At 44.2% G+C, this 16,680-nt stretch overlaps 1 non-coding gene across 1 annotated transcript; it reads left to right on the top strand.

Annotated features, from left to right (window-relative positions):
* The first annotated feature begins 9,072 nt into the window (after positions 1 to 9,072).
* On the top strand, positions 9,073 to 9,179 carry LOC113878617. The gene has a single exon (XR_003507044.1). It is a non-coding gene; the product is annotated as a U6 spliceosomal RNA (small nuclear RNA).
* The last annotated feature ends 7,501 nt before the right edge of the window (positions 9,180 to 16,680 follow it).

The following is a 16,680-nucleotide window of genomic DNA, read 5'->3' as shown; positions in this document are numbered from 1 at the left end:
GGGAATATTCTCAGGCCAGGGATCAAACCCACATCTCCTGCGATGGCAGGTGATTCTTTACCACTGAGCCACCTGGGAAGCCCTCGCTTGGCAACACTGACTCCCTTTTGATTTTCCTTTCACGCTGGGAAATGCCAAACACAAACTATGGAAACACAGTGCCTGCCTGCAAAGAGTTCTCGTCTTGTGGGGAAGATCATATGCAAATGCAAGCAAAAACAAAACTGTAGAGAATTCTCTGAGTGACTAATTAGCATGTGAATGGCACCAAATTTTTGTCTAGTCAGGGAAGACTTCCTGGAGGAGGAGAGTCTTCCACTTGAGCCTTCAAGGGTGAGTAAGACTTGGAGTGGGGAAGAGGTCAGCGTATAGTCTTGGCCTGAGTGGGGAGCCTTAATGGGAATAGGGAGGTCGGCTAGACTGGTTGAAAGCTCCTGGAAGGGAACAAAAGGGAATAAAGCTGGAAGAGTGGGTTGGGGACAAGTTGTGGAGGTTTCTGAGGACCCAGAGGAGAGCCTTTAAGTGTACTTTATGCACTGGTGTCTTATGAAGGCTCAGAGCTAGGGTAGGTGGGCAGGAAAGGAGTGGCGAGACAAAGACAGCTCTTAGGGAAGATTAACATGAGGCAGCCTGTTAAGCTGCAGAAAGAGTGAGAGTGAATCGAAGGGTGCCGGGGACCAGCCCTGGCTGATCCAGGGTATTCGAAGGAGAGACGGCATAAGCGACCTATTTATTTAAATATTTATCAAAGATATAAAGAGTAATAGAATGAGGATAGCTCAGTGAGGAAATTCAGTGGAGAAAAGAGGCTGAAATAAGGATCGCTCAGTAGGAAAATCCAGTGAAGAAAAGAGGCTGAACAATTCAGCCAGAAGGTAAGAGAAAGAACGACATGGGGAGACAAGTTTTGGTGAACAAGGCCCGCACTTTATTTTCCAAAGTAGTTTTTATACTTTAAGTTGTGCATAGAGGATAATGGGGGAAGGAGTGGAGTCATGCAAGGACTACAGTTCCTGATCCTAATCGAAGCCAGGCTTTCAAACTTATCGTATGCAAAAGTTCAGGTGATTTACATCATCTTCTGGCCAGGAGGCCTGTTAACATTTTAAGAAACTTATCTTTCTCTAAAGGTGATTATTCCAAAGTCAGGCACCAGCCTCCAAAAAAGCGTTGGACAAAGCTGCATTCCTATAGGGCAAAGGTGAGGTGGGCTCAATCAAGAAAAGAATTAACTCAAGGGTCCAAGATTACAAACATTGAGGCTACTACTTACATTTCTACACACCCATTATATCAATCAATACACTGCCAAGGACACAGTAGGTAAGGGGTATGGAGACTTAGCAGCAAACATTGGCCCAATAAGTGAAAAACCCTTCACCAATACAATTTCTAATCAATCTTTTAACTACTCAAAGGACTCTGTATTTAGACAGTTTAGAACATCTCCTGCCTCTCACAGTTGGGAGGCTCTGAACAATCACATGTGGCTGGAAAAACCTATTCAGGCAGGCTAGAGGACTTCCAAAGGAGTTTGTAGGTTGAAACACTGTCACACCCAGGAATTGTTAACTGGAGCTGTAAGCTAACTCTTTTTCAGAGAGAGGTGGTGGGGGACAGCCCCCCGTAAAGTCAGAGGTGTAGGTGAGAGCACAAAGCAGAAAGTAGGCAGACTCTGGTTTTGGGGGTAGATGCTCGAGAATTTCCAGGGGGACTCCTGAGGCTCGATCCTGCCTTTGCGTATGCCAAGCCTCCTTCCTCATGACCTTTGCCACGGGCGGAGCTCGCTCCTGCATCTCCCCCTTTTTTATTTCTTAAAACAGCCAGATGCAGCTCAGTCGCAAGCTTCTGAATGTTCTGCCGAAGAATCCTGACAATACAAGGAAGAATGATTATGAGAAGCAAAATTAAAGCACCAGCAGCTATGTATCCAAGGATATTAGACAGAATGTTTTTTCCTGAAATGAAGTTAGAGAAAGTGTGAAAAAAGTCATTAGCTGCTCCAGCGGTGGTAAAATCCAGTCAAGAGTGTTCCAGGGTCTGTATTTGATTATGAAGTTTCCCTAAGTCCAGGCCAATGTCAGAGCTATTCCAAACACCTGAGATATGATTTTTGATTTTTTCCCATTCATAATCTGTCTCGTTTACCTTTAAAGATGTCACGCATATCCATCGGTAATCAGCGTGGCATGACAGAGCCATTTTCACTTTTAAAGCCTGTAACTCAGTCCCAATATGCATTATTGCCTCTTCCAAGGCATCTACTCTCATCTCTAATTTCCTATCTATAGCTTCCTGTGTTGCTAGAGTTAGAGAAACATTTTTAGACATGGTATCAACATATTGGGCAGTATGCACTTGTTGAGTCAATGATATTGCTGCTGCAGTAACAGAAGTAATTGCTGCTATCAAAGCTGATATTCCTAAAATAAGTAAGCCCACAAATCGCCGTTGTCGCATTAAATCTTGTAGTTGTTGTAACACGGCGAGGCCGTAATTGTCATACCAGTGGCTAGTCACTGTCACAGGTATCATGAGATATGGTGGGCGTTGTAACACCACAAAAGAGCAAACATTATATTGAGGGGTCAAACGAGATGAAAGCACACATTGTTCACAAGTTACTATATTAGGTCCACCAGTGAAAGTCATATGTACATTAGGTTTTCCAGAATCTTTGGTAAAGAGAAAAACTTAAGGAGAGGGTAGACAAGCCAAAACAGAATAAGTAGAATTATTTTCTGGTTGGAGTTCGCGCTGCAGCAGCCTCGTCAGTCTCGCTGGGATCTCGATGTTTATCTTGCCTCCCTTCTGGCAGGCTCCTCTTTTGTGATCGAAGCAATGGGGGAACTGGATGTCTGGGGGTCTGCAACATGGCGAATCAGCCTGTCCCGGATCTAAATTGGAGAATCTGCATCCTGTGGAAAAATACAAGCACATCCTTGACCGCTAGTTAATAATGGGTCAGGACCCTTCCATTGTCCTGAGAGGAGGTCCTTCCATTTGACTAATGGTTTTGCATTCAATTACTCTGGGTACCAATGGTGAAGCATTGCAATAGTTCTGGCTGAAATCAGTATTTAAAATATTTATTACAAAAAAATAAATAAATAAAAAATAAAATATTTATTACTGAAAAGAGCATGTTGCAAGATTTGATGGGGAGAACTATACTTAAACTCCCCTTCTTTTAGTTTTTGAATTTGGATTTTTAATGTTTGATGCGCTCTTTCAACAATGACCTGTCCCTGGGGATTATAACGGATGACAGTATTATGTTTAATTCGAAACTTTATACAAAATTCCTGAAAAGACTTAGAAGTGTAAGCAGGAGCATTGTCAGTTTTCAAAGCTTTTGGCAGGCCCAAATATGAAAAACAAGTAAAGAGATGTTGTATCACATCTTTAACTGCCTCTCTGGTACGAGCAGTTGCAATAATAAAGTGAGAAAAGGTATCTACAGTTACATGAACAAAGGACAGTTTTCCAAATTAAAAGACATGAGTTACATCCATTTGCCAGAGTACATTAGGTTTGAGACCGCGAGGATTAACTCCCATAGGTAGACTATTATAAACAGTGGGGCAGTGTAGGCAAGAACGGACTATCTCTCGGGCAGTCTCTCTGGGAATTTGGAATTGATATCTTAAAGCAGTAGCATATTGACGATGAAGTAAGTGAGAGGCTCTGGCCTCCTCAATCACAGTACCACTGTATTTCTGGTTAACAAGTCAGCCAAATCATTAAAGGCATTTTAAGGGCCGGGCAATCTGGAATGAGCCCGAATGTGTCCAATGAAAAATATTTTATTTCTTTTCCAAATATGTTGCTGTAATTTAGTTAACAAATGAAATATGGTAGTTTTATTTTCAGGCAAAACCGCAGTTTCAACGTGTGGAAACAACCTGACAATATACTGAGAATCAGAATAAAGGTTAAATTCCTCATCTGCAAACATAGCAAAAGCCTCTATGACTGCTGTTATTTCAGCTCTTTGAGCTGAAGTTTCCTGTGTTTCTAAAACCTTTTGGTGATTTTTAGTAACTATGGAGGCTTTACCATTTGCTGCCCGTCAGTAAAGGCTATCTGAGCATTTGGAATAAGAGACTGTTTACATCTGACAGGAAAAATAACTGGATGTCTGGATATAAAATTCAGCAGAACATGCGAGGGTAAATGATGCAAAATTTTGACCAAAATAGTTTCCTATAGCAATCTGCCAATTTTCAAACATTAGAAGAGCATCAAGTTGTTCCTTATTATATGGAATTACAATTTCTGATGTCTCTTTACCAAATAATTCAATGCTCTGCTTTTTTCCTTTAATATCAAAGTAGCTGTCAATCCTGGATAAGAAGCCGCTACTTTTTTAGTTTGAGCGGGAAGATGGACCCACTCTAGGGGGCCGTTTTGCTATAAAACCAATTTTTTGTCTGGTTACCCCAATTACACCTATGGGGGTTTTATGGCAAAGGAGTTGTCAAGCAGTTGTCAATCTAATTTTTTTAATTTACATTTTAACAACATAAATTTAGAGATATGTTAATTTAGGTCTAATGTTTAGTTTAGGTCTCTGTATAAATTTAAATAATAAATGTATAACCTCCTTATCTCATTTTGATATACAGATATACCTAAATGCAAAATGTATTTATATATGTATTTATATATGGCAACAAGTATAAACTTATTGACATAATCAATATACTTGAATTAATCTTTATAATTAATACATTAATTAATATATATTACAGCAATCAACACGTACACAGCTAATACCAACCAACACAAACCAATGTACTGTAATAATACATGTCACTCATATATAATTATACAGTATATAGAACATATATCATCACAGCACATCAATCCATACCAATTAATATCAGCCACACACACATTACTGCAATATATATTTAATTATACAGTATATATATAATATGCATATATAGTATACATATTAATTTATATACAAATTAATTAAGTATAGATCTATAAATAGAATTAGGTATACCTTTGTTATGTTTTATTTATACCTATACCTAATTAGGCAAACTGTAATCAGGCAAATATATTTATATTATGTATTTATAACAATATATAAAGTATTGTTAATTGTACCTCCTGTTGATAACTAAGAAATTGAGAAAACCCTTCTCTGAGTATCTCCTATTTGAGACAGCACGTCCCTCCCCCATAGGGTAAAGGGGAGCGTAGGAACTACATAGGGTTGGAAAGTTCCACAGGTATCCTCAAAGTGCCAGTCTAACATTTTTGAACTTTTAACTACTGTGGGGGCTTGAGGGCAAATGAAACAAAATTTGACCCCTGAAATCTATGAGGGCAACTTGCCAATTATCACTATTTTGTAAAAGACTTGCAGTTGATCCTTATTGAGTGAAATTATTATATTTGCTACTTCTTTTCTAAAAAGTTCCACACTTCTTTTTTCCTCCTTTTATAATTAATTGTGCCACCAAGCTGGGATAAGATAAAACTATTTTTCTTGTGGTCATTGGTAGATGGAACCAATGGGCCTTTTTGTCACAAGCACCCTGTAGGTGTATGTTTTATGGCAAGAATAATTTAATCTCATCTTTTGGTAATATTAATCCTAATTAACTGATCATTTAAAGTCTCATCTACTTTAACAAGAGCCGACTCTGTCTCATTAGTCAACTTTCTCTTAGAACTGGAATTAGGATCGCTTTTTAAGCAATCAAATAAAGGCTTTAAATCTGTAGTAGTCAGTTTTAAATGTGGGCGTATCCAATTAATGTCCCCTAATAATTTTTGGAAATCATTTAAAGTTAGTAAACAATCTCTCTGCAGCTTCAAAGGGGCATTATCAGTTTTTAAAACTTTTGGCAGACCTAGATATGAGAAGCAAGTAAAGAGGTGTCACACAACATCTTTATAAGCTTCTCCAGTTATCGTTTTGTAACCTAAATCTGGTCTATAGCTTTTTAGATGACAAGCAACCATCTAATCTTTGCTTGGATACTTCCAGCAACGGGGAACTCACTATTCTTCAAGGTTTTAAACTCTCCCTCACCTTTTTCTCTACAGCACTCCCACCCTGTATACCACTTTCTCTAATCCCACCAACTCATTTTCAGTAGTATGTGTTGGCCAGGAGCTGGGTCAGTCTTTCCCGGAAATGTTAAGAGATGTCTGTTCCTGGGTCTAATAGCCCTGACATTTTATTTCCTTGAATTAAAAAAAAAATGTAAAGGTCTAGAAGCTGTAATGTCCTGTACCCAAAAGGCTAGATCACTAGATCTAAATGCTCTGTGGCTCTTAGCTTAAGAAGTCAAGTTTTTTCCTGTCTGATAAGGTAAAAGCAAAAACTGTGTTATTCTTTGACCTTTATTAATTTGCACAGTTTTGGTAGGCGGCAAGATCAAAACTTTAATTTCTCCAATATAATCAGAATCTACTACATCATACACCACCGAAATTTCTTGAAAAGAAAGCAAGCTACGCCCTAGCACAAGTCCTACAATGCCCTCAGGTAGGGGGCCAGCCACTCCCATTGGAATCGGAGCAACCAGCATGTCAGGGGTTAATACTGTTGCTAAATCCCCTTACCGTTCTGCTTGGTCATAAGAGAAACACTTTTTATTTGTAGAATCCTTTTCTATTACGATTATTTTTCTTTCCTTTTTTCTTTTTCACTTTTTTCTTTTTTCTTTTTATTTCTCTCTCTCTCTCTCTTTTTTTTTTTTTTTGGCTTGGGTGAGGCCCCCCTGAGGGGTTTTTCTGCAAGGAGCGGCTCTGTATATTGTGTATTCTTTAAAAGCCTCTTTGTTTAAAAGACTTTTTTTTTAATCTTTTTAAGCCTTAGGCAATGCTCTGGGAGACTTTGGATGTAAACTGGGGGATTCCTAGGCCCTGGGAGGTGCAAGCGGAGGTGGGGTAGTCGCCTTAAATCAGAAATTGTTGGATAAATTTTTAAAGGTTTGTGTAGAGGGGGAGGGGGCTTGTCAGGGCGCCTGGCCGCAGCGTCCTGTAAGCCCTCTCCTTCCCCGGGAGGTAGAGCACAGTCTCCCTCCTTTCCTTCATCAAGGGCAGAAAATATGATCTGTGCAGAAGGTGGAGACCCACTACCATCCACCGCTATAGCCTCTCCCATAGGCTATCCCACAGCCTCATGACGAGGGTCCAGAACATTTTTAATCATATTTATAGAATAAGTTTTTAGTTGTTTTTTACCTTCACCCAAGTATCTAAATTAACAGTAGCCTCTTTAACAGTTTCAAGATTACTTGTATAAAGAGTTGCCATTCTTAGATTCAGTGTTACCCATGCCAGAAAATTAAGTATAATAGAAGATAAAGCTTTTAGCTTTTAAAAGATCAGGCTTTTCTTTGGCCTTTTAACTTCAGAAACCATTTTCTCTCTCTAAGTCTAACTCTTTAACACTTTCAACACTTCCCACTCCTCTCGCCCTGTCTATTCTACAGGGGGGTCCGCGGCACCCTGAGTGGGGTCCTAGCCGTCCCGAACACTGGAAGAACAAGAGGGCTGATGACCCAGATTGTTCCGAGGGAGGAACAGTAGGCTGATGACCCAAACTGTTCCGAGGGAGGAGCAGTAGGGCTGATGACCCAAACTGTTCTGAGGGGGAACAAGAGGGCTGATGACCCAGATTGTTCCGAGAAGGGGGGGCAATAGGGCTGATGACCCTAATTGCTGGGAGTTTACCTTCGAATAGCCTGTCTTGGGCACCACCTGCCGGGGACCAGCCCCGGCTGATCCAGGGTATTCGAAGGAGAGACGGCATAAGCGACCTATTTATTTAAATATTTATCAAAGATATAAAGAGTAATAGAATGAGGATAGCTCAGTGAGGAAATTCAGTGGAGAAAAGAGGCTGAAATAAGGATAGCTCAGTAGGAAAATCCAGTGAAGAAAAGAGGCTGAACAATTCAGCCAGAAAGCAAGAGAAAGAACGACATGGGGAGACAAGTTTTGGTGAACAAGGCCCGCACTTTATTTTCCAAAGTAGTTTTTAGACCTTAAGTTGTGCATAGAGGATAATGGGGGAAGGGGTGGAGTCATGCAAGGACAGCAGTTCCTGGTTCTAATCGAAGCCAGGCTTTCAAACTTATCATACGCAAAAGTTCGGGTGATTTACATCATCTTCTGGCCAGGAGGCCTGTTAACATTTTAAGAAACTTATCTTTTTCTAAAGGTGATTATTCCAAAGTCAGGCACCAGCCTCCAAAAAAGCACTGGACAAAGCTGCATTGCTATAGGGCAAAGGTGAGGTGGGCTCAATCAAGAAAAGAATTAACTCAAGGGTCCAAAGTTACAAACACTGAGGCTACTACTTACATTTCTACACACCCATTATATCAATCAATACACTGCCAAGGACACAGTAGGTAAGGGGTATGGAGACTTAGCAGCAAACATTGGCCCAATAAGTGAAAAACCCTTCACCAATACAATTTCTAATCAATCTTTTAACTACTGAAAAGAATCTGTGTTTAGACAGTTTAGAACATCTCCTGCCTCTCATAGTTGGGAGGCTCTTAACAATCAATCAATCACATGTGGCCGGAAAAACCTATTCAGGCAGGCTAGAGGACTTCCAAAGGAGTTTGTAGGTTGAAACACTGTCACATCCAGGAATTGTTAACTGGAGCTGTAAGCTAACTCTTTTTTCAGAGAGAGGTAGTTGGGGACAGCCCCCCGTAAAGTCAGAGGTGTAGGTGAGAGCACAAAGCAGAAAGTAGGCAGACTCTGGTTTTGGGGGTAGATGCTCGAGAATTTCCAGGGGGACTCCTGAGGCTTGATCCCGCCTTTGCGTATGCCGAGCCTCCTTCCTCATGACCTTTGCCACGGGCGGAGCTCGCTCCCCGCAGAAGGGCCTACTGGGGCATGCGGAGGGAACTCTGAGCATTTCCTCTGTGGCAGGCGTTGAGCACTTAGCATATATTATGACGTGTAATCCTCCCAAGAGCCCTGGGAGATTTGCGTCATTAGCCTCCCCGTTTCACAGATGACTAAAGCAAGGTTAAGGAGTCTCCCCAAGGTTACCTGGCTTAACACCAGCAGAGCTCGGTCCTCGCCTCAGCAACACATGTACTCAAGTTGGAACAATACATAGAAGATGAGCGTGGTCCCTGCACAAGGATGGCATGCAAACTGGTGAAGTGCTCCACAGTTTAAACAAATGAGCAAAAAATAAAAGCAGCAGCAAAGAACAAAAACAGACAAACAAAAATGAACAGAGCTCAGATTTGGAACCCGCAGAGCCCACCCCCCGAGCAGCAGCAAAGAACAAAAACAGACAAACAAAAATGAACAGAGCTCAGATTTGGAACCCGCAGAGCCCACCCCCCGAGCTCACTCTCTAACCCCTATGCTATGTCACCGTTGTACTGATGACCTAGAAAAATCCAGGCTGACTAAGTCTGAGACAATCACCTCATCTGGCATATCCAGCAAGGCGGAGTGTGGAGAAAAGTATGTAGGACTTTGCCCAGGAAGATGCCTGAGTATTCAGGACATCCGATGCCTCTAAACAAAGAGTTGGGAATTGTTGTGTAAGTTAGCTTATGATTGCTTTTGATTGCTTGTTTCGCCATGCCACTTGGCTTGTGGGATCTTGGTTCCCCAACCAGAGACTGAACCCAAGCCACAACGGTGAAGGCATCAGGAGCATTGAGTCCCAACCACGGAACCACAAGGGAATTTCCAGCTTTTGGTTGTAATGGGAGGGGCCGACATCAAACTTTTGATTGCTGAGGCATCCACTTCAAAGACATCCATCTCTAACAAGCACATTGTGGGCTACAAAATCAGATAAAGGGTCAGGCCACTCCACCCGTGGAGTTCCCCTTTCAGAACGCTCTGGGTAACCTAGCCAACTGACCACTTGAGTGACCCCAATTTTCCCTTCCTTGCTTTATTTCTTTTGTGTTTTAAGTTCACCCAAACCCATGGAATCCCAGGTAACCTCACCCTCACCCCAGTAAAGGCAGAGCCCCAGGTCTGAGTTCGCTGTCTGAGGCCTCGGTGTGTGGCCACTGCAGTGTCATGGACCCTCCAGGACCGTGAGTAGCAAACTTGTCTTTTCAAAGTTCCCTGATGGTTGCTGCCGAGGTGCATAGGAAGAGTCACAATAGCTGGTCCAGCCTCCACACTGGCTTCAACTGGGGAAGACTCAGTGGTGCTCCCAGGAGGAGTGCAACCCAGGGGAGTGCCTGCAGGCGTTCCTAGCTCAGAGCATCAACAGACTGAGACTCACACGAAACAGAGATACAGACCCAGAACTGGAGAAGTATGGAGAGTCTCATGCCTGGATTGTGGAGAGAGCCTTTAGTAATGGGTACGTGGTGGAGACTATTTTTCAAGTCCCATGGAAGCCAGGGAGACAGGCTCCACAGAGAAATAACACCAGCATTACCAAGACTAAGCAAGTCCATCGCATGCCGCCTGCAAGTGTGGGTTTCCCAGGTGGCTCAGAGGTAGAGAACCTGCCTGCCAATGCAGGAGCCACAGGAGACCCAGGTTCAATTCCAGAGCAGGGAAGATCCTCTGGAGGATGAAATGGCCACCCACTCCACTCTTCTGTCCGGGATGCTCCCATGGACAGAGGAGCCCGGCAAGCTGCAGTCTATGGGGTCCCAGAGAGTCAGACACAACGGAAGCAACTGAGCATTTTCCTTGCAAGGGAGGAGATGGACCCTTTCCTGCCACACCTGAAGTCCAGGTACACCTGAAGGCTTAGGGGTAGGGTGGGGAGGAAGTACTTCTAAAAGGACATGGAAACTTCCCTCCAGCCTTTGGGTGTGCCTGCAGGTGCAAACTACAGATTTAGTTTGTGAATCTGGTTGGGCCAAGCCCTAAAGGGATTTCATCAGAAGCAGGCAGAATCCTGTCTGAAGGAGCAACAGCCTGTGGTATAAGAGCTGGCAGGCAGCAAGCATCCTGTGAGGCTGGCCAAACACTGCAATGTGCATGGAACCGCTGCAGGAAGAGATGGGAGTGTATATGCGGGAGAGAAATAGCAGGGGTCAGGCCATCATGAGAGGAGACTGGAAATGAGGTCAATGACAAAGCAACATTTGTACCTCGTGAGAATGTAGGGAAACCTGCCGAATACACAGATCTATGCTGTTTAGTGTTCAGAGTCTGGAAGGTTGGAATCCAGGGTGGAATCAGTTATTGAGAGAAGAGACCTTTGCAACAGGGACACCAGTGAGGGGCACTGGTGACGTGGTGATGGTGACGGTGGGTCCAAGTGAGGCTCTGCCAAGTGAGAGCACCTGTCATGAATTCACAGAGAATCCTTACAAGGAGCCTTCTGGCTGTGGAACTGAGCCATCTCTTGAAGAAATCACAGGTTAAGGGAAGAAGAAACCTGGCCTGTTGAGCTGGATCAGGTAAGGACATCTTGGTTAGGAGAGGCAACGTTTATTTTGGTGCATTAGTCAGCAGAAGCTAGGTTGTGCTGTGTAACAAGCAAGCCCAAAATCTCAGTGACTTTACACCTGAAAGTTTACTTCTTACTCATGCAAAGTCTAACCCTGGGGGAGGACTCTGTCCCATTCACTTATGGACCTGGCATCTGGGATGTCACCAATTCCTAAATAAGGGCAAGAAAGTGTAAGTCTCTTGAGCTTCCAGTGGGAAGTGACATCACATTGACTGGTCAGAACTAGTCACATGGCCTCACCAAATGCAAGAGGAGCTAGGAGATGCTGAGGAGCAGACGGAAGGTCTGGTGAGTATCCCTGTCCCTGCTGCACTTAGCAGAGCTGGCATTTGTCATTCAGTGAAATCTCTTGACCCTTGGAGAGCAGTAACTGAAAGCTAAAGGAGTTATTTTCCTGAAAATTTTGCAAGGCATGGAGGGTTAGCCTTGTTGCTTGGACACCCCTCTAGACAAGCTTCACACCTGTGGTGGGGGGTGCGGGTGGGGATGAACACTCTCCCCCAGAGACAAGTGCATATGATGGAATGCAGGGTGCCAGGAGCACAGGCACCGTGGTCCCCAGAAGAATGCTGCCAGGCTTCTCAGGGCAGAGGCATAGCATGGCACCAGCAGAAGGTGTACACATGGGTAACACCTCGTGAGAGTCCCCGCTTGGCTGCATTGTGACTGGGGGACTGTTTCAGGAGACTCAGATCCTTCACAAAGCGTGTGCAGGACAAGAGCTGGAGAAAGTGACCTCCTGTTGAGTCGATAAGGCTGGTGACACTCCAATCACCTTGTGCCCGTATGGCACACAGGGAAACAGATTTGAGGAAGTTCACTGACTTTTCAAGGTCACCTGGTTAATGAATGGCAGAGCCTGTTGATCTCCTGGCAGGATTTGAAAGCATGAGATGCACTGCTTGGAAGGCATGAGATGCGTGGGAAAGATGGTGAGCTGGAACCAGGATCCTGGGTCCTGGTTACAGGCCTTGCCATGGCCCTGCTAAGTGGCTCTGGGCACATTTCCTATCTCAGGGCCTTGGAAACCTGGCATTAGAACATGGCCTGCTTCCTCCTCTTCTAGGCCTTCTTGACAAGCTCCTTCACAGGTTGGGGTGTCACTGGACTACTGGGAATGGAAGGATGCTACTGCGTTAGAGCCTGGTGGGGCCCGTCCACTGTTCCAGCCTGGCCAGCCCCCAGAAGCCACCAGCCTCGGCCCTGGTGTGGGACAGTAGAGGTCAGGGGTCAGAGGCAGCCCAGGCTGCCCCTTCCCTGGGGCCTTGTGTCCACGCCGGTATATCCCTGCCCTGCCATAGGCCAGACCCCCATCCTGAGTCCTGACAAACAGCCTGATGAGTGAGGTCAGGGAGGCAGCTAGTGGGGGAGAGAGTAGAGCCAGGGGGAGGCAGAGGAGAGTCAGGAGGGAGTTTGTGGCCGGGTCTCAAGAGTTCTGAGTCCTCTACAGAGGGTCAGTCTAGCTGACCTCTGTCCTTGTCACTGAGTTCCCCCAGAAACTGGACCTCCAACCTTCATGCTGGGATGCAGCTCCCCTCTCCAGCACCCAGTTGGCTCAGCAGTAAAGAATCCACCTGCAATGCAAGAGACACAACAGATTCAGGTTCGATCCCTGGGTCCGGAAGATCCCTTGGAAAAGGAAATGGCAATCCATTCCAGTATTCTTGCCTGGGAAATTCCATGGACAGAGGAGCCTGGTGGGTTACAGTCTGTGGGATCACAAAGGGTCAGACAAAACCGAGCTACTCAACACACACACACACACTCCAGCACCCACGCCTCCCCTCCGTTCCTTCCCATCCCTGGCCTGGGACTTCCCTGGTGGTCCAGCGGTTTAGACTGCACTTCCAATGCAAGGGGCATGGGCTCAGTCCTGCTTGGGGAAGATCCCACATGTTGCGTGGCATGGCCGTCCCCAGAAAGAAATCCACCGCCCATCACTGACCTGCATCTTCCCAGTCCTGAGCACAAGTGCATCCTTGGCAGTAAGCCTCCCTCATGCCTGGAACCGGGCACTGCCAGCTTCGTGCTGGCCCCTGACACTGAGCCGCCTCCATCACCCCTGACGCTCAGCACCTCCCACGTCCAACAGTGAGCGTCTCCCTGTCCCCCATCCTTACTCTATCTCCCACACATTGCCTTGCCTTGACTCTGGGCCCTCCCTGTCCTACCCTCTTACCGCTCTGTAGTCTTGGCTCCTCTGGTCGGGTTCATCCAGAAGTTCCTGGATGAACTGACATTCCAGAATGAGCTCATTCAACCACACGTCCCAGACTCCTGAGTCCCTGCATGTATACCCTTTCCCTTCCACCCCACATTCCTCCTTCTCCTGTGTCCCTCACCTTGACTCAGCCCATGGAGCCACCAAAATTTCAGAAGATTCCAGCACCCAGTAGGGCTATGGTCACCAGGCTGCCGGGGTTACCTTTCCTGGACAATGTGCTGTAACTCCCATCCCCCACAGAGATAGAAGGGTAACTGCCTCCAAGGATTATGATGCCCAAGGTGTAACATTCTCCTTGTGGATTTTTTTTCACTTCTCAGTCTGAAATCCCACCCTGGACAGCAAACAATTGAGCATCCAATCTCAGGCTCCTTTCTCTATGTCTGGGCACAGAGAGGGAAGAAGACGGACGGACAAATTGAGAGAGTAGCGTTGACCCACATACGCTACCGTGTGATAGCTGGTGGGAAGCTGCTGTTTAACAGGGAGCTCAGCTTGGTGCTCTGTGATATCAGACCTTGAGGGGTGGGATAGGGTGGGGGTGGGAGGGAAGCTCAAGAAAGAGGGGATATATGTATACATATAGCTTATTCACTGCATTGTACAGCATAAATGGACACAACATTGTAAAGCAATTGCATTCCAATTAAAAAAAAATGTTGGGTCAAAGTAGATTAAAAAAAAAATTAGGGAACACTTTGGGATGACTGAAAAAAATCTCGGGCTCCATTCTTGGGTCAGTTTTCATCTTAGACTCCACCCGCCCCCACGTCTCAGGGTTCCTCCTCTGAACTGATTCCCTGCCTCCATCTCCGCCTTCGGTTGGGTGTGCCCTACCCCATTCTCACACCCACTAATGGAAAAGGAAACGCTTCTCTAGTAAAGAAAAGTCAGCACGGCTGACCAAAGAAGTTCCCTTTCCGCTTTCTAACATCAAACACTGAGATCTTTATTTCAACCCTTCCCTTACTGTGGAGGCCTGGAGATCCGAGACCGCTAACGGCACTGCTAACAGCATATTAAAAAGCAAAGACATCACTTTGCTGACAAAGGTCTGTATAGTCAAAGCTTTGGTTTTTCCGATAGTCATATTTATGTGAGAGTTGGACCATAAAGAAGCCTGAGCACCGAAGAATTGATGCTTTCTAACTGTGCTGTTGGAGAAGACCCTTGAGAGTCCCTTGGACTGCAAGGAGATCCAACCAGTCTATCCTAAAGGAAATAAACCCTGAATATTCATTGAAAGGACTGATGCTGAAGCTGAAGCTCCAATACTTTCACCACCTGATGTGAAGAGCAGACTCATTAGAAAAGACCCTGATGCTGGGAAAGATTGAAGGCAGGAGGAGAAGGGGAGGACAGAGGATGAGATGGTTGGATGTCATCACTGACTCAGTGACACGAGTTTGAGCAAACTCTGGGAGATGGTGAAGGACAGGGAAGCCTGGTGTGCTATAGTCTATGGGGTCGAAAAACAGTCAGACATGACTGAGCCACTGAACAACAGCTGGGCCCTGAAAATACTTTGCCACATGGCATCACAGGCTTCCTCTGTCACCTGATAAACTGGAGAATGGTTTCTCTTTGTTTTCAGTACCTTTTTTTTTTTTTTCCCCTGTGGGACCAACATTCACTTTCTCTGGATGCCATAAGCCTCATATTTGCTAATTGAAGGGTGGAGAATGTTTGCAGAATTTTTGAGTGATTTCCAGCTCTGATGATCTGAGATTTGCCTGTAAATCATGAAAGTGAGCCTGAGGCCCAGGAGACATCAGGCTTTCAGGAAATCGAGACTATAAACTTGACTTTCAGTCCAATAAGCTGACGCCACCAGGCAGAGGTTCTTAGCGGTGAGCAGACCAGGCTGACTTCTTTAAAAAACCACACTGGGAGAAGAACAGGAAGAAGAAAAGAAAATAAACATTCACTGAATACCACTTCTATGCCAAAGGATATTCAGGGGTGTATATGTATTATCCCATAGCTTTTTTTAAACACTGAGATTTTATTCACACATTAGTAGTATTCAACTCTTTAAACTGTAGAGTTCAGTGGTTTTAGTATATTTATAAAGTTGCTCAACAATTACCATTATTTAATTCCGGAATGTTTTTGTCCCTCCAAAAAATCACTCCACATTCAATAATACATACACTCTCTGTTCCCAGCTCTTGGCAACCACTAATCTATTTTCTGTCTCTATTGATTTTTCCCTTCTGGACATTTCACATGCAATCTGGAGCATTTTTTAATGGGCTTCTTTCACTCAGCATAATATTTTCCAGATTTATCTATGCTGTAACAGCTATCAGTACTTTATTCCTTTTTATGGCTAAATACTAACTATTGAATGGATAGACTACATTTTGTTTCCTCAACTGGTGGACATTTGGTTTGTTTCTACTTTCTGGCTAATGTGAATGATGACTCTATCAACATTTGTGTACAAGGTTCTGTTTTGAAGCATATGTTTTCAATTCTCTTGGTTAGTTTCCCTGAGTAGAAAACTGCAGGGTAATATATTAACTCTATGTCTGATTTTGAGAAAGTGCCAAACTGTTTTTCTAAAGTAGCCGCGCCATTTTACCAGCAATATACGAGGGTTCCGGTTTCTCCATATTCTCACCAACACTGGCAGTCATCTGCTTTTTTGATTGTGGCCATCCTTGTGTGTCCAAAGTGATACATCATTTTGGTTTTGATTTGCATTTCTCTAATGACTAATGGTGTTGAGCATGTTTTAATGAGCTCGTTGAATTGTTATATGTTTCTTTTTACATCTTTGAAAGTCATGCTCTTCTAATCCATCCTGCCAAACTCAGCCTTTTACAGTGTTCAATCATCTGCATTTAATGTAATTACTGATGAGACACGATTTAAATATGCCGTGTAGTTATTTGTTTTATATATGTTTTACATCTTTTTTATTCTATTCCTCCATACTTTCTTTTAAGTGGATTTTTTCTAGTGCACCTTTCTTGTCTTTTTTTTTTTTTTCTTTTCA

Source organism: Bos indicus x Bos taurus, chromosome 19 (assembly GCF_003369695.1).
Source record: "Bos indicus x Bos taurus breed Angus x Brahman F1 hybrid chromosome 19, Bos_hybrid_MaternalHap_v2.0, whole genome shotgun sequence".
Lineage (NCBI taxonomy): Eukaryota > Metazoa > Chordata > Mammalia > Artiodactyla > Bovidae > Bos > Bos indicus x Bos taurus.
Note: the sequence above shows the minus strand (reverse complement) of the source record. Positions and strands in the feature narration are given on the sequence as shown.